Source organism: Lepisosteus platostomus, chromosome 14, assembly GCF_059453375.1.
Source record: "Lepisosteus platostomus isolate fLepPlt1 chromosome 14, fLepPlt1.hap1, whole genome shotgun sequence".
Lineage (NCBI taxonomy): Eukaryota > Metazoa > Chordata > Actinopteri > Semionotiformes > Lepisosteidae > Lepisosteus > Lepisosteus platostomus.
Window position 1 is genome coordinate 2,908,420 of NC_142624.1, and position 27,252 is coordinate 2,935,671.

Genomic DNA, 27,252 nt, shown 5'->3' on the forward strand with positions numbered 1-27,252 from the left:
GTATTATCTATCTATCATGCCTATCTGCCGAACACCGCGCCTTTAAAAAGATAAAATACGGTCGCGCATCCGCAGAGCCTTGTCCCGTTAAAAATGTCGCAGCTGTATCCTGTGGGTCAGAGGTCGCTCAGAGAACACGTATCCAGTGGCTGTCAAGGATAACCATTCGATTACCCGGTTTCTAAAGACCTGGAGCAACTGAAATGTGATCGATTAAGCGGGCTGTTTTAAAACGACGTCATTTAGTGAACACAAGTCAGAATATCTTCAGCCCGGATGGACCACAGGCCCTTTAAATGAAGGCATGGATCGCTTAACTGGTCAATAATATACAGGCGCCTCCAATGTTTGAAAATCAAGCGCGACTGGATTCGGGATGGTATATCCATTCTGTGGTTAGACTCGGCAGCATTGCTGCTGCTTAGTGTGTAGGTGACTGACCCAATCTAGATAAAACAGTCCGTCAAATGAATTATCTCATTTAAGTCGTTAACTGACATCCCTTTAACCTAACGTAAAAAATTCGGAAACTAACAACGCAAAACACAATGCTTAATCACAGAAAAATTCACCTGTTAATACAGTGTTTTAATGCCATATGAAACACAAGCAAGATGCACAACGCAGCACAATATAGCAGTACCCTAACTCAGGATTAATCACATCTGCTCCAGCCATTAAGCAGGTTCACCTTATGCAGATCCGCATTTGTTGAATTGATCATCAGAAGGATCAATACAGTAAATGAAGGAGCTATTGGGTTAAGTACAGCAATGGAGCACGTTGCAGAGGTAAGCTGGTCACGTGCAGAACGCTATTAAGCAACTAAAACAAAAACGCCTTAACATTACGAGTTTGGAGTATTTCAATGAACACATTTAAGTTTTAATTTAATGCCGAATCTCCCCCTGGTCTTTACCAGTCATGGCCCCTAATAACCCCCCCCCTCTCTGAACTGGCTTCATCTCTCTGCTCTCCTCCCCACTGAGAGCTGGTGTGTGGGGAGCAGACTGGAGCATCATCCAGGTGGGGGTACACACTGGTGGGGGTGGAGGGGATCCCCATGACCTGTCCAGCGCTGTGAGTGGGGTGTCCAGAAAAGCTATATAAGTGGAGAGAGAGAGTCTTTATTATCCCTGAGGGTGCAATTTGTTTTACAGCAGCAGTGTTAGTGTAAAGACAGACAGAAAAAAACACATCAAGGACAACAAGATACATACATCTTTGCATCAAGAACATCAAGTGTTAAGTAATGACATGGCAACAGGTATGAATGAGAACTTAAATCTATTGGTTTTGGAGTTGGGGAGTCGGTATCTGCGTTCTGATGGGAGTAACTGGAAATTGTTAAACAAGGGGTTTGAAGGATTGTCAGAGTCAGAGTGTATGGATCATCATCATCATCATCCAGGTGGGGCTGCACACTGGTGGTGGTGGAGGAGAGTCCCCATTACCTGTAAAGCACTTTGAGTGGAGTGTCCAGAAAAGCGCTCTACAAGTGTAAGAATTAGTATCATCATCATCATCATCAAGTGTGACTGTATGAGAGCTGCAATGACGGCGTGGTCCCACTAGATGTCGCTGTCGGGGAAAAAAAAACTGAACGGCACCCTGGCTTTCACACGACCGTGCCTCCTCGCAGATGTCAGGGAGTTTTTAAGAATTAAAAAGAATTTAGTTTACGCCTTTTACCCTACAGAATCTCAAAAAAGACCCTTCTGAGAGTTACAGTGCAGCACGGTATAGGCAACACAACATAAACATTTAATCTTTACATTGAAGCAACCATCGTGAGGCAGGGGAGTTGGTACTGGGGCAGCAGTGGGGTACAGTGGTTAGCTCTGGATTCAATTCCGGACCTGGGGTACTGTCTGTGTGGAGTCTGCATGTTCTCCTCATTTTCCTGTGGGCTTCCTCCGAGTGCTCTGTTTTCCTCCCACACTCAAATGACAGGCTAGTTTGTCAATAATAATAATAATAATAATAATAATAATTGCTTACACTTACATAGCGCTTTTCTGGACACTCCACTCAAAGTGCTTTACAGGTAATGGGGATCCCCTCCACCACCACCAATGTGCAGCCCCACCTGGATGATGGGATGGCAGCCATAGTGTGCCAGTCCACTCACCCACACACCAGCTCTCAGTGGGGAGGAGAGCAGAGTGATGAAGCCAGTTCAGAGATGGGGATTATTAGGAGGCCATGATTGGTAAGGGCCAATGGAAAATTTGGCCAGGACACCGGGGTTACACCCCTACTCTTGGCGAGAAACGCCCTGGGATTTTTGATGACCACAGAGAGTCAGGACCTAAGTTTTACGTCTCATCCGAAGGACGGCGCCTGTTTACAGTATAGTGTCCCCATCACTATACCGGGGCATTGGTACCCACAGAGACCACAGGGTGAGCGCCCCCTGCTGGCCCCACTAACACCTCTTCCAGCAGCAACCTTAGTTTTTCCCAGGAGGTTTCCCTTGCAGGTACTGGCCAGGGTCATACTTGCTGAGCTTCAGAGGGCTGCCAGCTGGGAGCTGCAGGGTGTCATGGCTGCTGGCTGGTTGGTTAATTGGCAGTATGTGCCCTGTGATGGGCTGGTGGCCTGTCCAAGGTGTACTCATTGTGCTCACTGCTTGTTCTCCCACGACCCTGAATTTGAAGAAGAAGTTAGGAAATAGATGATCGGGTGGACATTGGTTCTAATGCCTCACAGCTCCAGAGGTTCAGGGCTCGAATCCAGACAGGAGTGCCCGTCTGTGAGGAGTCTGCACGTTCCCTCTGAGTTCATGTGGGGTTCTCCAGGCCAGCATGGTTGCCTGCCACCTGGGCTTCCAAGGCTGCCTTGAACGCCTGCCTCCGTCATTTCAAGAATTTATCTCTCATGTAGAATTCACCTTTTATCTTTATAAAAAAAGCTTTCTCAAAATCTCAATAATACTGTATCATGTGCTATGTGTGCATCTATGTAAACCTGCTGCTTATTCAATCAAGTGCAGTAGTTAAGCAAGACTCACTTCCTCTAAATCCATGGAAATTCTCCCCTATAATATTACTACCCTACAGATGTTCCTCTGGTGTGATACTAATTATCATCTCCATGTAATAGAAAGCGTATTGGTTTTTAATTACTTGATTTGGCTTTGTTGCCCTGTTAATGGATGGGCACTCTGTAAGCAATTTTCCAGTCCATGGGCAATACCCCTGACAGAGTGACCGCTGGAACTGTTATGTTAATGACTCAATGGTCTATAAATAACACTTCTCGTTTTCTTTAGTACAATTGATGGAATACCACCAGGCCCTGGAGATGAATCTTAATTTGCGCTATTAATACCTGTGGCACTCCTGTCTCTTCTGTGCTAATGCTTTTTCACATAGAAAAATGGGCTCTCCCCAACCTGAGGCAACCTGTTTCTTTCCTGGGAAACACCCTGAGTGGAATATTGATGCCAGGTTTTTTACACCGTCCTCTGTTGTTCTTTGGCTGTGTTATTCACCCATCCATTTCCAGCCACTTCATCCAGTTCATGGTCCTGGGGGAGCTGGGGTCTATCGCAGCAAGCGACAAGCACAAGGCAGGACACCCCCTGGACAGGACGCCAGTCCATCACAGCGCTATACAGACACACACACTCACACCAGGGATGATTTTCCCAGAAGCCAGTTAACCCACCAGCAAGACTTTGGACTGTGAGAGGAAACGCATGTGAATACAGGGAGAACATGCAAACTCCACCCAGACAGCACCCTAGGTCCAGAGACAGCCATGCTTAACCACTGCACCACACTGCACAAGCACCGGCCATTCAGCTCCTCCGGTCTGTTTGGTAGCTAGCAGTACATTGCTACAAAGATGTCAACTAGCTGCTTCTTAAAAGAAGCCAAGGTTTCAGTCTCACCCAGAAGGCTGGGCAGTTTGTCCCACATTCCCACCAGTGTCTGCGCAAAAAAAAGTGCCTCTTGTTCTCAGACTTCAGTGCTCTTCCCCAGAGTTTCCAGTGCTGTCTTCTGGTTCATGTGGCACAGTTCACACAGGGCTGATTCTGTCAGTGTCTCTGTGTATCAGGTTCTCTGTGTAAGAAAACAAGGCTCAGTTCCTTCAGCCTGTCAGGACATTCCCTTGAGCCCCAGAATGTATCTGATTGCCAGTTTCCAGAGCAGAAGTATCTTTTCTAAAACACAGCAACTATATTCATTGCAATTCATTCAGCTGCAGTTCAGTGCATTCCTTTTCTTGCGTGAAGGGTCAGGTCTCGAGGACAACAAGAATGTTGTGTGACAGTAAGAATATGGCAGAAATTCAGGACAGTCCTTCTGGAATAGGGGATAGAGTAGAGGGGTTCTGTTAAAGTGGAGGTTACAGTAAGAGAAGAGAATAGTCCTGTAACAATAGTGGGCTGTACTAGGGGCTATGATATTACCTCAGCAGAGACAAGACTCATTCAGTAAGTTAGTAAGGACTCTTAACACACAGCTGGTCAGTCACAAAACCATTCTGAACACAACTCTGCTCTGTGACGAAACCACACTTAACAAAGCTGATCGGTGACGAAACCACACTTAACACAGCTGGTCGGTGACAAAACCACACTTAACACACGGCTAGTCTGTGACGAAACCACCTTTAACACACAGCTGGTCGGTGATGAAACAACACTTAACATAGAGCTGGTCGGGGACGAAACCACACTTAACACACAGCTGGTCAGGGACGAAACCACCCTTAACACCTCTGGTCTGGTAACCAGGCTTCATTAAGGAATCTTGTGTCAACAGCCCTTTACTTTAAACTCCAGACAAATGGCTTGCACTCTTATTTATTTTACATGTTCTAATTTGTCAGTAAGTTATTATTTCTTGTTTATGTGCATTACACAGCCTGAAGTCCTGGTGACCACGAGGGGATTGTGGAAACGATGCCATGGCTGTGTGTTTTACGGTGCTCTCTGAAGTTTCTAAACTGACTGGCGTGATAAATCAGGCTCTTGCAGTTCTAGGTTCTATTGTGGCGTAATTGTGCCATAAATCATGGTCAATAATGAGGCCGGGCTGTCCCCTGGACTCTAGACCAGGCCAGGACTGGGAGGTTCACTCATCAGGGCTGATTGACTTGAACAGAAGTCTGCAGCCCTGTGGCAGGAGAGTCGTAAGAATGACCTGGTTTGCCATCCCGGCCTGTCGCAGCCATCGGCAGCTGCATGAGGAGAGACGAGCATCGATTTCCACATCTACAGCGTTTGAGGCCGATCTACAGCACACACAAAGACACCGCCGCAGATGTACTGTGCCCCCGTGGCCACCAGAGGGCGAGCTTGCACCAGGGATTTTTCAGGCGACTCGGAGACCAGAGAGAGAGAGAGAGAGAGGGGGCGAGGAAGAGTGGCATTCTGAGGCGATGGGAAAAGAGGCAAGGAGAGGAAGAAAAAGGTGGAAATGCCCAAAGGCCAGAGAGAGGTCAAGCAGAAGCCAAGGGGAGATAAAAGGAGCAAAATGGAGACTCAGAGACAGACACAGCTGATTACATGAACACCCCTGACAGGCCTATTCTGTAAGCGGGCCATCAGGGTCTCTGTGAGAGAGACAGTCACTATATGCTCACTGGTCTGGGTTCTCTGCACCCTAGATGCATCTTCCGGGCACCAGAACTTTTCCTTGCTTACCATCCTGTCCACCAGCCAGGCCTTAACCCCCCCCATCTTCCTCTCTGCTCGTCTCTCGCCCCCCTCCCTCCAGCCTCCCCACTGTCTTGCCCCGGCTCATGACGCAGGCTCTGCCCCTGCACTGTCCCGTGTGGCCTCCCGGTTCAGGCTTGTCTAGCCCGAGGACTTTTCTACCGCGCATGAAAAACATAAGAACACTAGCGGACAGGAGGAGGCCTGTCCAGGGATGAGTATCCAACTCGTCCTCAGCATCTCATCCACCTCTTTCTGAAAGGAAGCCAGGGAATCGGCTTCAACAGCATGGCTGGGCGGCTTGTTCCACACTCCCACCTCTCTTCGGGCACAGGCATGCCACTCGGTCCTGGTGTCGAATGCACTGCAACAAGGTTTCCGTCTGTGGGCTCTGGTTTCTGTGTCCGGGTTTCCTCTGGAAGAAATGCGCAGGGTGGTCTTTGTCCATGCCTTGACAAGGGCTTTGAATATGTCAATCAGGTCCCCTTTCAGAGTCATCTCTGTTCCAGCCTGAAACGGTTCAGAAAAAACGACATGAAGACGACTTGACTACCTGTACAGTTAAGTTATATTATACAATTATACTGCAATTTAAGAGCTTCCAATTTATTTCGTGAAAAATATTGCATTATTATATGCGACTCGCCTAAAATGCGCGTATCAACTAATACTGGTATGTTTACAACTGCTAATGACAACATCAAAAGTATTCTTAATTCCAGTACCCAGAGTAAGACACAGCAGTTGTGACATTTTCCTCAGCTTTTTGCAAGGTTAATGAATTTTGCATCCGGGGGTTTTCTGTGGATTTCAGAGGAGTGCCAAATGAGCACATTAATCTCTTCTTATGAATGGAGCTCAGGGCCATCTTGTGGAATTAAGGCAGATTTAGGATTATTACAGCACCTCATTCCACACTCCTCCTCTAACTGCACCCACAGACAGCTCAACGCCTGTTATGAGACGGATTAATAAGACCAATTTCTTTTCACCCATCCTTTTCAGTGCACAAGACGGAGACAAAGAAGAAGACAGAGCTTCTGGCACATTCACATTGTCCACACACGAAAACAAAACTCAACCAAATAATCACAGAGCAATAAGATCCATTAAATGCAATAATATAGATAATATGGAAAAGGTAAACAGAAATAAATAAGAGGCACACCTATAGTTTGGGAACAATTTGGAATTGGGAAGACGACTCAGGACAGATTTAGGATAATAAAGCACAGATCTTGCTTAACTAACTGGTTAAGAGTTCTTTGCACCAGCGACAACAGTAATGGACTCACACAGAGAATATAATACAGTATATTTAGATTTTTAGAAGGTTTTCACGAGTTCAGAAAAGTCCCTCATAGAATATGAATTCTCAGATTGCAGAATGAACCTGGGCTTGTACTCAGGACAGGTTCAATAGAAAACAGAGAGCATAAATAAGAGCTAGCTGCTGAAATGAGGGTGATGTAATTAGTGGGGTACCACAGGGGGCTGTACTAGGGCCTCTGCGTTTTAAACGTCTAACAGTGTTCTAGATTCCAGAGAAGGGAGTGAACTAATCATGGTTGCAAATGGTTCCTGAACTGGAGGAGGATTAGAAAACACTGTAGAAACCTGCAAAGTAAGTTCTGACAGATAGTGGCCCGAGCAATCACTTGGTAGAGGACGTTTAAATGTAGACAAGCGCAGAATGCCACAGGCAGCAGGTAACAAAAACACGAACCGCAGATATGAAGAGCTGAGCTTGAGGAACTTGAACTTGAACTTGAACTTGAACTTTATTGCCATATGTAACCGGTACTGGTACAATGGAATTCTTACTTACAGAAAGTCTCTCGATTATAAAACAAGTGTAAAAAACAAAACAAAGTGCAAACAGTGCATCAAGACAATGTACAAACAAACAATAGACAATGTGCAAGTAAACATGCAGACAGTTTGACTGTAAACAATACAGACGTGTAAACAATGACTGGAGACGTACAATTAATAAATTACAATGAGGTAGATGGTGATGGTGTAGGTGTGGTCCGAGGGGGATGGCTAAATGTGTTCGCCAGTCTCACTGCTTGTGGATAGAAGCTATTGAAGAATCTAGTGGTAAGTGTCCGTATGCTCTTATATCTCTTGCCTGAGGGCAGTGGGGTGAAGAGCTCATGCCCGGGGTGGTGACTGTCCTCTGTGATGGCCAGAATTCTACCACGGCAGCGGTCCTCATAGAGCTGTTTAATCTCGGTGAGACCGCAGCCGATGATCTTCTGGGCCATATTGACCATTCTCTGCAGTGCCTTTCTTTCTCGCGAAGAGGTGTTGCCATACCACACGGTGATCCCGTTGGTGAGGACGCTCTCGATAGTGCAGCGGTAGAAGTTCACCAACACATGTGTTGGCATCCCCCATCGCTTGAGGCACCTCAAGAAATAAAGGCGCTGCTGAGCCTTCTTCATGATAGAGTCAGTGTTCACAGTCCAGGTTAGATCTTTAGAGATGTGAATTCCCAAAAACCTAAAGCTGGTGACTGTTTCCACTTCCGTTCCATCAATACTGAGTGGGCTGTGAGTGTGTGGCCTGTGTCTCCGAAAGTCCACTATTAGCTCTTTCGTTTTCTTTATGTTCAAGTCCAGGTTATTGCTATGACACCACCTAAGCAGCTGTACAACTTCATCCCTGTAAGTGGACTCGTCATCATCACTGATCAGTCCTATTATAGTGGTGTCATCTGCAAACTTAATGATGCGGTTGTTGCTGTGTCTTGCTGTGCAGTCGTGAGTAAATAGGGAGTACAACCTTGGACTCAGACAGCAGCCTTGTGGGGTTCCAGTGCTCAGGGTGAGTGGTGTTGATGTTTTATTGCCTATCCGCACCACCTGTGGTCTCTCGATAAGAAAGTCCAGCAGCCAGTTGCAGACAGAGTTGCACAGACCTAATCCCCTGAGCTTTGTCACCAGTTGACAGGGTATGATGGAATTAAATGCTGAACTGTAGTCCACAAACAGCACTCTCACATACGAGTTCTTAGTGTCCAGGTGTTCCAAGGCTGTATGCAGAGCCAGGGAGACAGCATCATCCACTGATCTGTTGTTCTGGTAGGCGAACTGCAGGGGGTCCAGGGACTCTGTGATGGAGGAGTTGATGTGTGACAACACCAGCTTCTCCAGGCATTTCATCACCACAGATGTTAATGCTACTGGGCGGTAATCATTCAGGCATGTCACTTTTGTCTTTTTGGGGGTTGGAACAATAGTGGTTTTTTTAAAGCAGGTGGGGACCATGGACTGTGACAGGGAGGAGTTAAAGATGTCTGTAAACACTGTGGTCAGCTGGGCTGCACATGTCCTCAGGACGCGAGGTGGTATCCCATCAGGCCCTGCAGCCTTACGGATTTTCACCCTGCTCAGAGTCTTCTGCACGTCCTGCTCTGAGAGTTTCAGAACAAACTCGCCCTGCACGCTTGGGGTCTTCTCGGCAGTGCCCGTGTTCAGAGCATCAAAGCGGGCATAGAAGTGGTTCAGCTCGTCAGGCAGGGATGTGTTGTTCGTGTCAATCTCCTGGCTGCAGCCCTTGTAGCCTGTGATTGACTGTAATCCCTGCCACAGCCTCCGGGTGTCAGCGCACTGCATTTCAAGCCGCACTCTGTAGCTCCGTTTGGCGCGTTTTATGGCTTCTTCTAATGCATACCGTGATTTCTTGTACAGCTCTTTGTCCCCCGATTTGAACGCGGTGGATCTATCTTTTATTTTATTGCGAATGTCGTGGTTGAACCACGGTTTCTGATTGGGAAATGACCTAATTTTCATTTCTGGTACACAAACGTCGGTGCAGTATTTAATATAGCTGGTGACCGCGTCCGTATACTCATTTAAATCTGTGTCGGGAGCTCTGAATGCGTCCCAGTCTGTACTATCAAAGCAGTCTATTAACTTGCTTTCCGCCTCCTCAGACCAACAACGCACTGACCTGTTCGCAATGGGGGAGGTCTTCAGCTTCTGTTTGTACTCAGGAAGCAACAGGAGAGCGATGTGGTCCGACTTACCGAAACTCGGTTTGGGAAGCGCTTTGTATGCCCCTTTTATTGTTGTGTAGCAGTGGTCTAAAATATTGCCTCCTCTTGTCGGTACAGTGACATGCTGAATGTATTTTTGCAGAACTTTCCTCAGATTGCAGTGGTTGAAGTCCCCAACTACAATTGAGACGGCTTCTGGGTGGGAGTTTTCGTGCTTGTTGATAATGTCGTGGAGTTCGCTATGTGCTGCTTCCACGCAGGCTTGAGGTTGAATGTAAACGATTGTGATAATAGTGGCGGAAAACTCCCTCGGCAAATAAAAGGGTCGACATTTTATGGTCAGGTGTTCTAGATTCGGCGAGCAGGATTTAGAGATTACCTTCACGTCGGTGCACCACTTGCTGTTGACCAGGAAGCAAACGCCTCCGCCTTTGTGTTTGCCGGTTGCTTGGTGGTTTCTGTCCATGCGGTAAACGGTGAACCCCTTTGGCTGGATGGCGGTGTCCGGCCTATGAGAAAGACTCAGGGGCTTATGGTGAAGTCACATACCTCTTCCACATCCGTGAGGAGCAGGTGGAGAGGATTCAAAGGCACCTCTTCAGAACGAACAGCAGAGGGCGCAAGGTGACACACTCGGGAAGCTACGAGAGGCGGCCTGGGCTCAGGCAGAGCCTAATTCTTCTTGCTCAGCACTTCCCCTCACGCAGTCTCGCATCACACACTCGCACTCCCACTTTTCCCACTTTTTCCCACACTTTTCCCGTGAGACGTGTAAAATCACCTTGAGGCACGAGCGGATCTCCTTGGAAACAGACGTCTCTCCAGCTCCTCTCCTCCTCCTCCTCCTCCTCCTCCTCCTCCCTGGCCTCGCCATGGTAAACATCGTATTTGACAAAACACACTCACTGCGGTGCTGCGATTGTCTTTTGAGCTGCAGTAAGCAAGCTCGGGCCCAAATCGTGCGCGGAGGCCGGGGATTGGAGACTCGCGGCACGCGCCCGCTGGGAAACGGCTCCCGCTGGGAAACCGCGCTCCGTCCAGAGAAATGCTGATGGCTGCCGGCTGGAGCTCAGGGCGCTGGAGGGGCTAGCGTCGAGGAAGACTGTCCTTTTTCAGTTCCCTCCTGCCCTCCGAGCCACGTCGTACCACCGCAGAGACCCTCTGGGGGGGGGGGGGGGGTGTGAAGGGACACCTCACAGGGACCTCCAGGGAGGGGGGGCTGAGCACCCCAAATTTTCAGTATGCTGGGGTACTGGGTGACACTGAGGGCTGAAGTGTTACATCCCGAAGAAGCAGAAGCAGAAGAAGCAGAGGAACAGGAACAGGAACAGGAACAGGAACAGGAACAGGAACAGGAACAGGAACAGGAACAAGAACAAGAACAAGAACAAGAACAAGAACTTTATTTTATATAGTGCCGCTGTGCTCTTATCAGCTCAGGCCAGTGTTGATGTGCTGCAGTGAGGAGTGCTTGGGTGTGCCTGTATCCTCTCCTCCTCCAGCCCAGCTCTGTGTCCGATCGGGGGGGGGGGGTTAGAGGGGTGGGCGTGCTCCTTAGAGTCCAATCAGACAGTCGCTGCGTCTGCATTAACGTCTCCCCCCCACACTCCCCTTCAAGCAGAGAGTGATGGATTAGCCCCGTGAAGACTGTTAATAAGCCCAGGATGCCTGCCTGCGTCTTCTTATTGAAATAGGAATGTAGCCTTGCCAATTATGCTATCCCTTTTAGCGGGAGTCGGCTCCTACTTGGAGCAATGAAAGCAGCGGACTGGATTGTAACGCCCAAACTTTGTCCTGCCTCGTCTCCAAACAATCCCATACGCAGGTGATTCTGAGGAACTGAATCTCCTCAGTCTCGAGCAGAGACTCTTACAGAGACTAGTACTATTATTGTCCTGTTGTTTATTATTTATGATGTGCGTGATGTACTGTCTACAATGTGTGGTGTCGCCTGCTGTACTGTGTAAGTCCCGAGAGATCAGAGCGAATAAGAATTTCAATGTGCATGAACATATGGCAATTTGTACTCCTTCTACTGTACAATTAACTCCTCTACTCCACAATAAACTCCTCTACTCCACAATAAACTCCTCTACTCCACAATAAACTCTACAATAAACTCCTCTACTCCACAATAAACTCTACAATAAACTCCTCTACTCTACAATAAACTCTACAATAAACTCCTCTACTCTACAGTGAACTCCTCTACTCCACAGTGAACTCTACAATAAACTCCTCTACTCCACAATAAACTCTACAATAAACTCCTCTACTCCACAATAAACTCTACAATAAACTCCTCTACTCTACAATAAACTCTACAATAAACTCCTCTACTCTACAGTGAACTCCTCTACTCCACAGTGAACTCCTCTACTCCACAGTGAACTCCTCTACTCCACAGTGAACTCCTCTACTCCACAGTGAACTCCTCTACTCCACAGTGAACTCCTCTATTCCACTACTCTTGTGTTATACGATGACTACATGGGGGCTGTTGAAATCCTTGAAAGAGCTGAACAAGTTCAATCGGAGAGACTCCTCCAAGCTCAGCGAAGACCACAAGGGCCCGATACCTCACAGGTGAAAGCTCACGGTGCTTCTCTCCCTGCAGAGACGGGACAGTCCGAGTCCAGCTAGCCGGACAACATCAGCGCAGCCCATTCTCTGGGATCCTTCGAGAAATGCTTGAATGAGATCTTGACATATTTATTCCCTCAATATATCCCGACTTCGAAGAGCAGCACTGGTATGAGCAAGAGTGATAAAGATAACAGATGCTGGCTGTGGCTCCTTTACATCTTTTATTTTAGCGCTTGTCAGTAAGAATAAGAATTCAATATGGAGGAATAACCTGGAAAAGCCTTTCGAGAGAGCGGTTCACAACTGGTGTGCTTCTGTCAGGAAGCACAGTTTTGCTACAAATCATCCAGTGTTGCATAATTGTTTTCAGCACATTTCTGCCTCGCAAACCATAGTGTTATGAGCATTTCCTGTAGGTTTACTATGGTTTCCTGTACTGTGAGCATACTACAAATATACTATACATATGGCGTAAGTAATAGACATCCTGTATATGACATATCCCCCAGTATACTAAAGCACAGAGGAACAGAAAGACACAGCAAAACCATTGGAGGTGCCGTCCTTCAGATGAGATGTGAAACTGCTGTGCTGACCATTTGGTCATGGACCTGTTCATGAGCTTAGTGGTGGTAACCTGGCATCTTTGCTAAGGTTGGCATACAGACACACTGACTGACTGGACACTCCAGTACATGAACACTGCACTGAGAGAGAGGGGGGTTAATACAGACACACTGACTGACTGGACACTCCAGTACATGAACACTGCACTGAGAGAGAGGAGTTAATAAAAGACACACTGACTGACTGGACACTCCAGAACATTAACACTGCACTGAGAGAGAGGGGTTCATACAGACACACTGACTGGACACTCCAGTACATGAACACTGCACTGAGAGAGAGGGGGGTTAATACAGACACACTGACTGACTGGACACTCCAGTACATTAACACTGCACTGAGAGAGAGAGGGGTTCATACAGACACACTGACTGACTGGACACTCCAGTACATTAACACTGCACTGAGAGAGAGGGGTTCATACAGACACACTGACTGACTGGACACTCCAGTACATGAACACTGCACTGAGAGAGAGGAGTTAATAAAGACACACTGACTGACTGGACACTCCAGTACATTAACACCATTAATAAAAACACACAATAAGTGATTTACACTGAATCTATGGATTCTAGCAAGCCAGGATTATTTCTGCTGGAAATGAGGTGGCCAATACTTGTACTAGATTTCCACTGACCTGCTTGTGTTTCAGTGATGGAGCTCCTCCCTCTTACTCAGCGCAGTGTCAGTGTGCTGTAGTGTCCAGGCCATCAGCCAGTCAGATTGTCAGTAACCCCCCTCCTGGCCTCTCTCTCCCTCTCCAATCAGAAATCAGTGAGGGAAATAGAGCAGAAGTCAGCAGGGGGCTGATCTGTGAGGAAAACAGTAGAATGTGACAGAGAGAGGAGATAAAGCACTGATGACGAGAAAGAGGGAGAGTGAGATGGAGGAGAAAAAACAGATTCATGGGGAAAAGCAGGGAATTCAGGGAATTGTCCTGAAGTGCATTGAAAGGCGCTCTATAATAATTGGATTGATTGATTGACCGAGTGAGTGATTGAATGAATGTGCTCTCAACGAGGGCTGCGTCACTCCTCCAGCAGCGGGTGCTGTGTGCTCTGTGAGGCTCGTGGTCTGAAGTGCACTGCTCTAATGATGATCCGGTTTTCCCACAGTGACACATGTTTTTTATACGGAGCACTGCAGAAGGGGGGAGGAGGTATTCAAAGCAAAATCATTTTCTGATTCCAAATTTAAATACCGGATAGCAAAACTGAAGAACAGCGGGAGTCCCCATTGATTAAGGAACGCGTCTTGGAACAGAAGCTGATTCACAGAGACGCACGTCGAGAGAAGAGACTAATTCCTCACGCATTCACCTGCCAGGTTTTGTGCGCTGACGCTAATGAAATGCAAAAAAAAAAAAAAACAGATTTCGAGTGCATTAATTTGAATACTTTTACCGCATCATACAACTGGACAGAACCTGTCAAGCAGAACAGGAAATCCGACAAATACACAGGGAAAATCAATACAGAGACTCACCCCTTGATCAAGCGCTTTTAACGTCTTTGTGAAAGGAGTCCGGAGCAGGGAGCAAAGGTTCTGGTGCCACTCGAAGGACGTGGAGCTGAAAGTGTGGCTCAGAGTCTGCATGGTGCCTTTTACACGCTGAGCGAGCAACAAGCACACTACAACAGTTAAAGACTCCCAACTCCTGTCCACCAGTGACTCCCACTCCCACCACCAGAGGAGAGGAAGATGAGCAAACACCAGCCCTGAGAGGCATTTCAGAATACCAGACCCTGCAGGCAGATGAAAGCACCTGGAGCTTTTTAGTTGTGGATTTTTGGTTAGGAATCGGAAGGGAAAAGAGGATTCAGGTTTTTAAAGGTCTGCAAAGCTATTTTGCAAAGCCCAGACCCAGAGTTAGATCCAGACCTAGAGATATAGGTACTTACCTGGGTCTGCAAGGTGTTCCCTGTAGCAGACCCTGGAACACTACCACCCACTGCAAACAAGCTTAACTCATTAACTGAAGCCAAACTAATGGTTGGATTGGAATAAAGTGATGAAGTTACAGGCAAGTTTTATTTTTACTACTGCAAAGAGTTTTTTTTTCTGTACGAAATGCAGTAGTTAAAGGGTGACCACCAACATGAAAACAGTTCGGATTAATCCCATTAGTCAATTAAGAGCTTGATTTTGGTGTATAATCCTGTAGGTCTGCTAGAGTACTGGATCACGACTGGGCGCCCCTGAAATACAGTTTCCAAAGCCTGAAGAGGAGACGCACACTGTCTGAGATCACCTCCGAAATCCCCAGATTACAGCTCGAGCATGGCCCGTATATGAACCCCAAATTCAGGAATGATACAGAATTTTCTCTCCTCAATTGAGGAACGTCGAACTGTCACTTAAAGTTCCCGCTGAGAACCTAGGGATTTAAAAATCAATTTAAAGGCAGGATGAATCTTTGGGTTTAGAGACGTTTCTGACCAAACATAAAAAGGTCTGTGACCTGTACTGGTACTCATGTAGAACTAGACTCACCTGCACACTGGTTTGTCTCCTGCGGGAGGGATCTCTGTAACTATCTACACAGATCAAGTTGTAGATTTAGATGTAGATCAAGCTGTATATGAATGTATGACCCGAATGCACGCAAATCTCGCACAACGTTGATAAAAAAAAAATGACATGTGTGTGAAAGTGTGTAATCCTTTCTCTCTTCAATCAAATTAAAAAAAAAACAGAAATCAACAAAGATTTTTAATATTAATACCCACTGAGGTTTGGAAATGTCACCACTTTTTAAAAAGAACTTTCTGTATAAGACTCCAGACTCTCTCTTTCAGCTGTTCTCCAGACCTGACAACGACAGGCGTTTAAAGGTTTGATTGGCATTTTAATTTGAGGTAATCGATGAGCTCGAGAGTTTCTCTCTGGGTTGTGCTGTTCTGATACTGATGGGGGTTTTTATCTCAAGGTATGGAAGAGACACGGCTTCTTTCACTTCCGATGATGATGGGGGAGAGTTAATTAGAAGCTGCAGATGAGCTAGACTAAATTACCCTACAAGCTCCAACGCCAACAGGAGTGTTAATTTAAATGTTTGGGTGAACGAGACATTTTTCCTCAGAGCCGATGATGATGATGATGATGACGGGAGTGGATGAAAACCTGACAGTTTTGCGAAGAGCATCAGTAGCATAAACACCCGCAACCTGACAGAGATTTGAATATTCATGAAGACAGGGATAGTTGCATTATCAATCGCAGGTTCCTAATCATGGCCACTGCTGTGACTCATGGTGGGGCAAAAACAGGAAAAAAATATTAATGATAATCATAATCCTGCCTGCATATTTTCCCATTATGCAGATTCATGCAAAGCAGTTTGTTTAAGGTTTCTATATGCGTGTCATTTAATTAAATACTGACAGCCAGACTGACAGGCAGAGAGAATTACTAGGTATTACGAGAAAGGTTTTTGGCACTTATCTTGAGAAAGCCTTAAATTAAAGGAGTCGTTTTTAATTTTATTCTGTCTCTCTTCTTTATGTTATATAAAAATTCTGAGCTATTTCCAACTCCATTTACAAGAGGCAATTTGTGAGACTTCCAAGCGACTGAAGTGTTAAAGACTTGTGCTCAGTAGGTCCTACAGAACAACATCAATAGCTCCAGTCAAGGCTCTGTGATTCTTCCATCTGTGACTGGAATCCTATGAAACATGTAAACAGTTCCCCTGCATCTCCATCGAGCTCCCAGTGTCTCCAGTGAGCTCCTCGTGACTCCAGTGAGCTCACAAGGACTCCAGTGATCTCCCAGCATCCCAAGTGAACTCACAAGGACTTCAGTGAGCTCCCCATGTCTCCAGTGAGCTTCCAGCATCTCCAGTGATCTCTCAGCGACTCCAGTGATCTCTCTGTGTCTTCAGGGAGCTCCCAGTGTCTCCAGTGATCTCTCTGTATCTCCAAGGGGCTCCCAGTTACTCCAGTGATCTGTGACTCCAGTGATCTCCCAGCGACTCCAGTGATCTCTCTGTGTCTCCAGTGATCCCCCAGTGACTCCAGTGATCTCTCTGTGTCTACAGTGATCCCCCACTGACTCCGGTGATCTCTCCGTGTCTACAGTGATCCCCCACTGACTCCGGTGATCTCTCCATGTCTACAGTGATCCCCCACTGACTCCGGTGATCTCTCCGTGTCTACAGTGATCCCCCACTGACTCCAGTGATCTCTCCGTGTCTTGAGGGAGCTCCCAGTGACTCCGGTTCTCTGTGTGTGTCTTGAGGGAGCTCCCAGTGACTCCGGTGAGCTCAAGTGTCCAGCGCTAACGAAAGACGGCATCACCACCCTGAATGAAATGCACCGAACAGCTCAGCAGCTGATGGGAGAATTGTGGAGGGCAATGCAGCTACAGCTATACATGTAGTGATGTATTGCATTATGCTCCATGTTTTGGAAGGGCTCTGGTACTTGGTCTTTTTGCAATGATGAGAGCACAGGTATAGTAAGAATTACCGCAGTGGTAAATGAGCCACATAGCTTGTCCTGAAGACCACATCTGGCGGGCCTTGCTAGATATCACCCCCCCTCGATCCCCTCTGCCTCCTCGCCCAAATCTGCCTTCCTCTCTCTCACGCTCGGCATCCCTCTGTCCCACCTCCACCCTCCTCCCTCTCCTTCAATTAGGCTTCTCCCCCGCTGGTTCACCTCCTCTTCATCCCCGCTGCCGATCAATAATTCAGCGCTCTCCCCGGAGTGGCGGCGGACTGCGGGTTTTGATTAAAAATTAAGCTGATCACGGAGATGCCTGAGCGGAAAGCCAGAGAAACGAAAGAGGGAGGCAGGGAGGGGAGGAGGAGAGAGGCCTGGGCCAGTGGGGGAGACAGGGAGGATGGAGGAGGAACGAGAGGGAGAGGGACAGACCCAGCCTGGCGAAAAGGAGGAAAACGGCAGAAGCGAAAGAGTGTGGGGAAACAACGAGACGAAAAGGGAAAGAGACAGAGAGAGGCCGGTGGAAGAGAGGGAGTGAGGCAGAAATAAGAAGAAGGAGAGGCAGAGCGAGAGACTTAATCAGGTGGAACGGATCAATCTTGTTTCGGTCTTGTTTTACTGGAGGTTGTACAAAGGAAACAGCACTGGGGGAAGGAGGAGAGACAGGGAGGCAGAGAGAGAGAGAGGGAGCTTACTGTGCAGGCAGTGTGGTGGGTTTCCACTGCGCTGAGCATGAGAGAGACACGGCAGAGACGCAGAGGCAATGCAGACACACCGATAGACTAGTCAGTACACTAGCAGTGCAGGAGAGGGAGGAGCAGTGTTACAGTCTGACAGACTGGACACTAGACTAGTCAGTACACTAGCAGTGCAGGAGAGGGAGGAGCAGTGTTACAGTCTGACAGACTGGACACTAGACTAGTCAGTACACTAGCAGTGCAGGAGAGGGAGGAGCAGTGTTACAGTCTGACAGACTGGACACTAGACTAGTCAGTACACTAGCAGTGCAGGAGAGGGAGGAGCACAGCTCAGTCTATCAGACCACACTTTGCACAGGGAGAAACCTGTAAGCCACTGGATAATATGTGAAGTGCTCCGTCAATGTGCTTATTTAAAAAATCGATTCATCTCACGGACAGTAAAGACAATAGATGCATCTATGAGATTAACCCAACTAGGAAACAGCTGTCTGGGCTGCTATCATAGACCTGTCGTTGAATATATGAAGTGGAATTAGACGTTCATTTAGATTTATTTAGATTGTATGTGCAGGTGGAGCATCAAAAGAAACCCATCACCCAATTTCTGCATGGGTGTTTTTGACAAGAATGAAATATAAGGGTTTTGGAAAGGATCATTCATCATCATCATCATCATCATCATAATAAAATATCCCCACACTTTTTTAGGACACTCCACTCAAAGCGCTTTACAGATAATGGGGACTCCCCTCCAACAACACCAGTGTGTACTGTTGCGCCTACTGTGCGCATCCTGTGAGATTTAAAGATTAGATATATTTAATTCGAATAGAGATTTTTAAAAATTAATTTAACGTTTGGGTAACATGGTGGCACAGTGGTCAACATTGTTGCCTCGCAGCGCTGGTGTCCTGGGCTCAATTCCTGGGGTGCTGTCTGTGAGGAGTTTGCATGTTCTCCCAGTGTTCATGTGGGTTTCCTCCAGGAGCTCCGGTTTCCCCCCACAGTCCAAAGACAGGCTGATGGGTTACTTGGCGTCTGGGAAAACTGGCCCTGCTGTGAGTGTGTGCGTGTCTGTATGTGTGTGTGTGTGTGTGCCCCGTGACGGACTGGCGTCCTGTCCAAGGTGAGCCCTGTCTTGTACGCATTGCTTGCTGGGAGTTTTCAATCCTGTTGATGACAAGTGCTAACCACCAACCAAGAAAAATTAATTTACCAAACGTCATCAATGTTCAATAAAGTACCATGATGATTATTTTCCTGATAGCTTTTAGAATTTGCTGAAGCTATGGTGACAGGTTTGCTGGTGATGCTATGTATATTATATAGACTGGTGGAAAAAACATCACTAGTAGTATTGCTCACGGACTTTGCAGACAAAAGAGGATTTCTGGGTATTCCTGTAGTTTAAATAATAAGACGGGATTCATTTATCCAAAGTGACTTACATTTGTGCCCATTGATGTAGCAGGGCAATTTAACCGGAGCAATCTGATTGAAGCACAGTCCCGTCCAGTTCGAGAACTGATCCTCACAATTCTCTGGTTACGAGTCCAGAGCCCTGATCATGATTCCTTACTGCTGCCATCAGAGAGAAAAAAGACAGGAAACTGTTAATGACACAGCAATTGCATGATGAGATTCCCTGCCTGTGCCTTCACTGCCTCACTGTGTCTTGTTTACAGCGCAGCTCCAGACACTGATAAAGAGGCAGCGTCTTCTGGCATCTTGAATTACAGCACTTACTGCAAATTATATAGGCTAATTTGTGTGCTGATTGTTAACATGTGTTACTCCATCCAGCACTGTGCGCGAACATACTGTAAAGCAAACTACATAGCCATAATACAGCATTAGAGATTACACCAGATCAATGTAAGTTTCCTCAATTACTCCCGATTACCAGTCAAGTCTACCGAAACAGATGATGGCATTTTGTGTTCTCAGAAAACATCCAATTGTCTATTTAAAAAGAGCACAGCTTGGATCATAGTATTCCATTGCTTTCTACAGCAAATAAACTGCAGCTCTTACCAGTGGTGTCCATGCTTAAACTGGACAGAAAGGTGCCACGTTTTAGAGGTCACCCCTCCTCACTGCCAATGCTTGGTTCTGGAAACAAGGTGCCATTAGTCGGGGGCAGAAAATCTCTCCTTGCAATTAGCAAGTAATTAACAAGGCGCTCCCTGATTTTATGACATCGGACAGTTTAAAAGGTGCTGAAAGGGGGAATATCAGCTTGTCAGATTAAAGCAGCGCTGGACTGGTCTGTTAGAAGGTTAGGGGCCCTGTCCAGAGTGGGCACGCCGCATCAAACTCAGACAGGATGCTGTGCTTGGTCCAACGTTGTCAGAGGTGTTGGCTGAACACGTTTCCATCCACTGGGCCAGCATGGCAGTGGAGCAGACTGAGGTGCACAAAGTCAAAGCGACAGTGCATTCCCAATTTCGACCTGCCGTAGTGTCCTGGAGGATTTTGCAGGACCATGGTTTTTAGACATCGTATCTCCCATTCCCGATTCATTAACTTCAACTTTGGACCAACGCCCTCCTTAAACCTACATTCAGCATCTCAGTCAAAGATAAAACAGCTTGTCTGGGGGAGCAGACAAGAGGCACGCATCACACTGCTCTTTCTGTGCTCCTGAATTTGTCTCAGTCTTCACCTCGCAGGTGCCTGAAAGCCACGTGTTGTCTTTTTTCAACCCCTACAATCGGATAAGATTAAATTCAACCTTCAGAGCATAGACTTGACTCCAGGAGGCTGTCCGTTTCGTTTCTGAGCAGCCTTCAGTACTACCACTCCGCACCCATACGGAGAACTAGGAATACCGCATGTCTGCAGGTGGACCAGGTAGCCTTTTGCTGTCAGCTTGTACTCCGTTCTGTATCGAATTCGAAATGGTGCTGGTGGTTCGTGAAGTGGGGTTGAGGGTTTTTTCCAAGGGTAAAGAGATCACATTTACACATAAAGTCTGAGATCCTAATAACTACATAGACCTTTTACAGTTAATAGCTGTATCTTTGGATTTGTTTGATTGCTCATGTACATAAAATGGAAAATAAATCCCACTTCTGACCCCAAAATAAGCTAGGACTGACTACCTAGCTATTGAATTCTATATGGCGGTCTCTGAACCTCCCAGACGTGAGGACTTGTTTTAAGGATTGAGCCCATCTGGGTCAGGGTTCTATCCTTTGTGCTGACTCTGAGCTGCTGTTCGGGGGGGGCAGTGAGTAACAGAAGAAGACAACTGCCCCCAGGACATACCCTGACAGCATTCCTTCACGCAGTGCTTGCAGAATGGGGAAAAAAAAAAACACTGTAATGACTCTGCCAAAGAGCACAGCTGGTAGTACAAAGCCCTTCACTGCGAGGCTAGGGTAATTTCAATTCATGACGCCTTATACTGTACAGCTGAGAACAAGAAAAGCTGGCTATGTTCACCCATCACGGTGAATCGTAATAACTTTCATGTTTTTTTTGCAAAAAGCGAAGAGTCTGAAAAAGCCGAGGGGAAAAGGGGGCTTGCGCAAAATGGAATATGGCGTTAACAGAACTAGTTTTTGAAGAGACGAGGCAGGTGTCCTTTAGGTTGCTGATGCACTGGCAGACTGTGACCTGTGTGCACTTCCAGTTCAGTTTCAGTGTCGGTGAGTGAACGCAAGCAAGTGCCCAGTCTCAGAACACCTCAGCCCCCTCCCTGGAATTGGACTAACCTTAAGCTGAAAGTCAGAGTGCAGGCGATAGCTGGGAGGAGACCCATTGAGCCCATCCGGCCCGCTCAGCGCTCATTCTAGGCATCATCCAGCTGCTCTCTGCATCCCAGGGAGAGGGCGTGAGCCGGGCTGTCAGAGGAGCTCATCAGAGAACTGGCGCTTCCTCGGCCCGTGCCGAACCCCACTGTGCTCTCTGCGTGATCCCCGCCGCCGTTTCCTCTAGTCTGACAGGCACAGCACACGCTCCGGCAGAATGTTCATCTGTGTGTCTCCTTCTCATGAGGCACACCTTTCAGGGTTACGGCTTCTTCCCTGGGGGACAAGGAGAAGTTGCTATGAATTGTGGGACAGCGGAATATTAATGAGCTCTGACGGCGTTCCAAAGTTGCTATGACTTGTGGGACAGCGGAATATTAATTAGCTCTGACGGCGTTCCAAAGTTGCTATGACTTGTGGGACAGCGGAATATTAATTAGCTCTGACGGCGTTACAAAGTTGCTATGACTTGTGGGACAGCGGAATATTAATTAGCTCTGACGGCGTTCCAAAGTTGCTATGACTTGTGGGACAGCGGAATATTAATTAGCTCTGACGGCGTTACAAAGTGGCGCATTGCTTTGCTGCCCCAGCGTGCTGGGGCCACAGGTTCAATTCCTGGGGTGCTGTCTGGGTGGAGTTTGTGTGTTCCCCCTGTGTTTCCATGGGTTTTCTGCCACTGTCCAGAGACGCGCTGGAAGCTTAACTGGCTTCTGGGAAAACTGGCCCTGGCGTGAGTGTGTCTGTGCGTCTGGGGCTGGTGTCCCATCCAGGGTGTACCCCACCTTGAGCCTGCTGCTCCTGCACCCCTCAATTGGAAGAAGTGGTTAGAGAATGGAGGGATGGGTGTGTCACAAAGCTAGAAGTTAGAACAATCTAACCAGTTTTGTTTCTGTTATGCATATTTTAAGACAAATTTGCATGGCCAGCTGTTTGGCCTTTATTAGAGCCTATCAGCCCGTCACAACCATCCCCAGACCTGTGATTAAACTGTTCCAGCACCAGGAAACAGCAACAGCTAATTAATATATGTACAAATCTACCAAACTGAACACAGTACGGCACGTGCTACAGGCTGTGAACCCTGGCCAATTATCAGCTTATTGCAGGTGATTTGAACTTGAAGATTAATCTGCTTCTGAAGCTGCGACACCTTTTTGTTTTTCCGCGTTTAATAAAAGCGGTCAGCTTGTCGAGCCCAGGGCGTTTCCTTTGAATGCAGAAAAAAATGAAATGGAGATGCAGAAACAGAAAGCCTGAAATAATAAAAAAAGATTTTTTCTGAAAGGACATTTAACAAAATGACTGCTGGCTCACTGTCCTTCCTTAGATGGATGTTATAAATTGCTGTCCCCCCCCTCCCCCACACACACACAAAATTTCTGTTGGAACGGACTCAGGAAACGCAAAAATGAGAGCACAGAAGGATTCGAGGGAAGACGGGCGCGGGCATGTTTGTGTCCGCCCCACTCGCCACATCTCTGCGCGGCGTGGGCCTGCCTGTCTCACGCGCCTCAGGGTGCTTCCTGTCCTACACCGGCCAGAGCTGCACATCTGCGCAATTCCACACTTCAGGCTGTCTCCAGGGTACAGCTCAGACAAGCGCTGGAGAGGACAGATCCCCTGGCCCCAGGGATGTAACTGAGCCTGGGAACCCCAGAGTGCGATACCGCTGTCACGAACTCTGCCCTGGACCTCAGGCCCTGGGTATTGTGTACGGTGTGGCTTGTGGCTTAAAAGGGCTGCAGGGTCAAGTGAAGAGTACTCAGAGGAGGCACTAGATTGAGCACTGGGAGTGCAGAAAGGGGGGGAGAAGGAGAGGAGGGAGGGGGGGCAAATAGGTGGAGATAGGGAAAACGGGAGAGAGACGGGAGGCCAAGAGGGACAGAGACAGCGCGGAGCCCAGGGCGACAGAGAGTGCGCATCTTGTGCGAGTAGGCGCACGCACACGCCCACAGAGCTACAGCGAGAGAGCTTCCCCGGGGAGAGATCGGTGGAAAAGATGACGCGTTCCTTAACCGACTCGAGCGGACATCTGTCCCTCTCCCGAAACGCAATCCCTGTGGCCTTGCTGTCCTCGCTGTCAGTCTTCCAGGCCTCTCTGCAGGCGTCCTCCTCTGCTCCCTCCCTCCCGCTCTCTGGGATATTGCTGCTCCCCAGAACCTGGCGCCCTCTCTCTGCCAGTCTGCTGGTGCTGCCCGTTAGCCTGCCCTCGCCTTCTCTCTCTCTCTGCAGGGACCACAGATGACACAGTCGTCATCCCTCCTCCAGAGGGCGCTCCGACCTTTTACTATTAGTTTCATGATTACGCCCACCTGTCTCCTGTTTAGCCCGTCACTATACAAGTCACGTGCCTCCTAAGCTCTGGGCTCAGCTTTGGGAGATGACCCGGAGGCCCGCCTACCAGCGGGTCCAGGAGAGACCCGACAGCATCGGCTTCGCCCCGGAGTCCGGACCGTCTGGGTCCGGGGCTCGGAGCGCCTGGCCTCGTCATCGGGTTTTTAACTTCCCTCTTCCTGTTCCTGTTCCGACCTGGTTCCTGTTTTAACTGTCTGTCTTTGATTGATCTCCCGGCTCCCTGGACTTTGGACGGTGCCCCGTGTTTCCCTTTTGGACTCCCACGGGGTGTTCCCCTGCGCTCCCCCTCGCACCTGGATCACCGGCGGCACCGCCCCCTGTCTGTCCTCCCATCCATTCCTCTCCCTGTTTTCCCTGTTGTCCTTCTCCAGTCTCTTCCGGATTACACCGTCTGCATAGGGTCCTAAATCCGCACCACACAGGAGTCAGCAGGGCCACACTCTTCAACTCTCAGCACAGACCACCGACCCCCCCCCACCCCACCGCCTCCGTCCCTCTCCGCTCTCAGCTGGCGCAGGACTCCCAGTCTTCCTGCAGGGAAATCAAGAGACCAGCGGCGGCCGGCTGGCTTTCTCAGCCCAGGAAAGCACTAATTGGCCGCGGGGAGCTGGGCTTAACTGTGCCGCGCGCCTTTGACAGTCAGCGCGTGGGCGGACTGGACCCCAATTAAAACTCTCCCTGCTTCCCCACAGTTCCCGCGGCCGACCATGCAGATGGGGCGCGGAGCCCGGCGGTCTGGAAACGACCTGGACTTGGCGTCACCCTGCTCTCTTCCCGAACGATATTCCCGTACGGCGACAGGGAGCAGGGGCTGCCAGCGCACAGTGCCGTGCTCCGGAAGGGACTGGTTAGACTGGCAGTCACACAAAAACAAAAACCTCTTCATTCGATTCAATCCCACCGCTAAATTCCCTGCTGTTCTACCAGAAACGTGCTGCTGTTTTACTGTGCTTTAACCAGATAATATCACTCTCTTTAGCGTAATAATGAGTGGGCGCAGAAAGCTCAGAACTCTCCCTCATCGTTACACAACTTTGTCATAATTTACACGCCACCAGCACTAATCACCGTCAGCCAACAGCGAGCAAACTACGGAGAGTTTGCAGGCGATAATAAACTGTCCCCCGATGATTTCTTTGTTAATCAGCACGTTTCATCCCTCCATCCATGTTCCAACGGCTTTATCCAATACAAAGGTCAGAGGGGAGCCGGAGTCTATCCTGCAAAAGCCGCAAGGCAGGACACGCCCTGGACAGGACGCCAGTCCATCGCAGGGCACACACAGACACGGACGCACACGCCCCCACACAACGGGGCCAGTCTTCCCAGAAGCCAGTTAGTCTGCCGGCACGGACTGTGGAAGGAAACCAACGCGAACGCAGCTACAACATGCAAACTCCACACAGACAGCACCCAAGAACCCAGCACGGCGAGGCCGGAACGCTAAGCACTGCGCCACAATCACAGCCCGACACACTTCACTCATTCACGACGACGCTGGAAAGCGTCGAGCCCCAGCGGCAAAACTTGAACACGCCCCCCCCCGGACGTGCGCGGTGAGCCGCCTGAGGAAGCGTCAGAGGAGAAGGATCCCTCCCGGGAGACGCCGGGGAGCTGACAGGTACGAGCCCGGCTCTGACCTTCTCTGCTCTCCTCTGCGGGGGCCGCTGACAGCCGCGGCAGGGCTGGCCCGGCGCCAGGGCGACCTCTCCCGCAGCGCAGTGCCCACACGCTGTCTCCTCGCCCGTCACCCGCGCGACGCGGGGCCCCAAGGGTACCAGCGCTGACATTCGCTCACCTGAGCCAGCCTGGGGGCAGCGCTCACAGACGCAAGACGAATATCGAGACCTCCTAATAGAAGAATAAGAGCCTTATCATATCGAACACAGCCACGTTATTCTCAATAATGTAACTTGACATTTCTAAAGCGCCTTTCCGATTCCAAGGACACGATGCTAGGAAACACAGCGCAAAAGAAATCAAATGAAACGAGAAAATGCAATCGGACTGTGAGACAGTCAGACGCTTTAGATTTAAAACCAGTCAAGAGAATTTGTCTCTTGACAGAGGGGGGCAGGGAGGACGTCCCATAAAAATGTAACAGTGGCACGAAAAGCGTGATCCCCAACAGTCTGACATTTCGTCTCGGGCACCGTGAGCGAAGGACAGTATCCATTAAGGAGACTGTCCTTAGTTGTGATCGTAAGTCCACAAAGTGTAGGTTGCTCTACTGGAAAGGAGTCCGTCCGGCCCCCGTGGAGTAACGGACACTGCAGCACTTCAAGGAGAAGGAGGTCTTGGAAAGAAGAGATTGCGAGGCGGTCAGATTCAAGTGGCGGATATCAGAAAGTGTAACGAACAGTTCTTTCCGGACCCTATGCGGACGACACAATCCAAAGAAGTGGGGAAACACTGGGGAAACGTCATGCAAGGATACGGGGCTGGTGCACGGGGAAGGTGTGGCCGAGGCAAACAATCCAAAATACAATCCATAGAGGGAATCCAAAACACAAGAGTAAGTCCAAAGCCAGGAGATCCATCAAAACAAGGAATTAAAAACCATGAACCGGGTCGGAACCGGCGGACTAGGAACAGGAACAGAGGTTAAAACCTTAACGGGACCAGGCGCTTCCAGGTCCATGACTCCCACGGTGTGGAAACCAGATGCAGAGCCAGGATGAGCGTCAGCTCCTGGCTTTTAAGGTGGGCTGGGTAAAAGGGATCAGGTGCACAGAATGAAGTCTGAAGTGAAAGGGCTGGAGCACCCTTAAGGAGGGGGGACTATAATCGTGACAGAAAGGGAACGGTCAACATCCGCCCACGGGCCGGTGCGTCTCAGCTATGAGACAGGCATGCAACACTTCCAGTGCATTTAGGAGAGAAAGCGGCCGGAAGTTCCACACACCAAGCGTTGAGCTGACCCAGGATGCATCAGGAGGAGGGCAAGGAGCGTGCGGGTCTGACCCCTGTAGGGTCCAGAGGTTTGAACTTTGAAGTTCCGATATCATTGGAGGCCAAATCCATAGATCGCATCGGGAAAAGCTCAAATTGGCCTGGATTGAAGTTTCTTAAAAGACTCTTAAATTATGACAATGGTCAT

At 48.6% G+C, this 27,252-nt stretch overlaps 2 long non-coding RNA genes across 2 annotated transcripts; both read right to left on the bottom strand.

The window, feature by feature from the left end:
- Nucleotides 1–556: 556 nt before the first annotated feature.
- LOC148648701 (uncharacterized) lies at nucleotides 557–10,622 on the bottom strand. Its single transcript, XR_015926432.1, has 3 exons — nucleotides 10,459–10,622; nucleotides 3,899–6,181; nucleotides 557–1,102 (listed from the first exon to the last, which is right to left on the bottom strand). It is a non-coding gene; the product is annotated as an uncharacterized LOC148648701 (long non-coding RNA).
- A 4-nt stretch (nucleotides 10,623–10,626) lies between these two features.
- On the bottom strand, nucleotides 10,627–27,242 carry LOC148648702 (uncharacterized). Its single transcript, XR_015926433.1, has 6 exons — nucleotides 25,793–27,242; nucleotides 21,759–22,070; nucleotides 20,074–20,151; nucleotides 19,488–19,620; nucleotides 13,531–13,704; nucleotides 10,627–10,946 (listed from the first exon to the last, which is right to left on the bottom strand). It is a non-coding gene; the product is annotated as an uncharacterized LOC148648702 (long non-coding RNA).
- Between the last annotated feature and the right edge of the window lie 10 nt (nucleotides 27,243–27,252).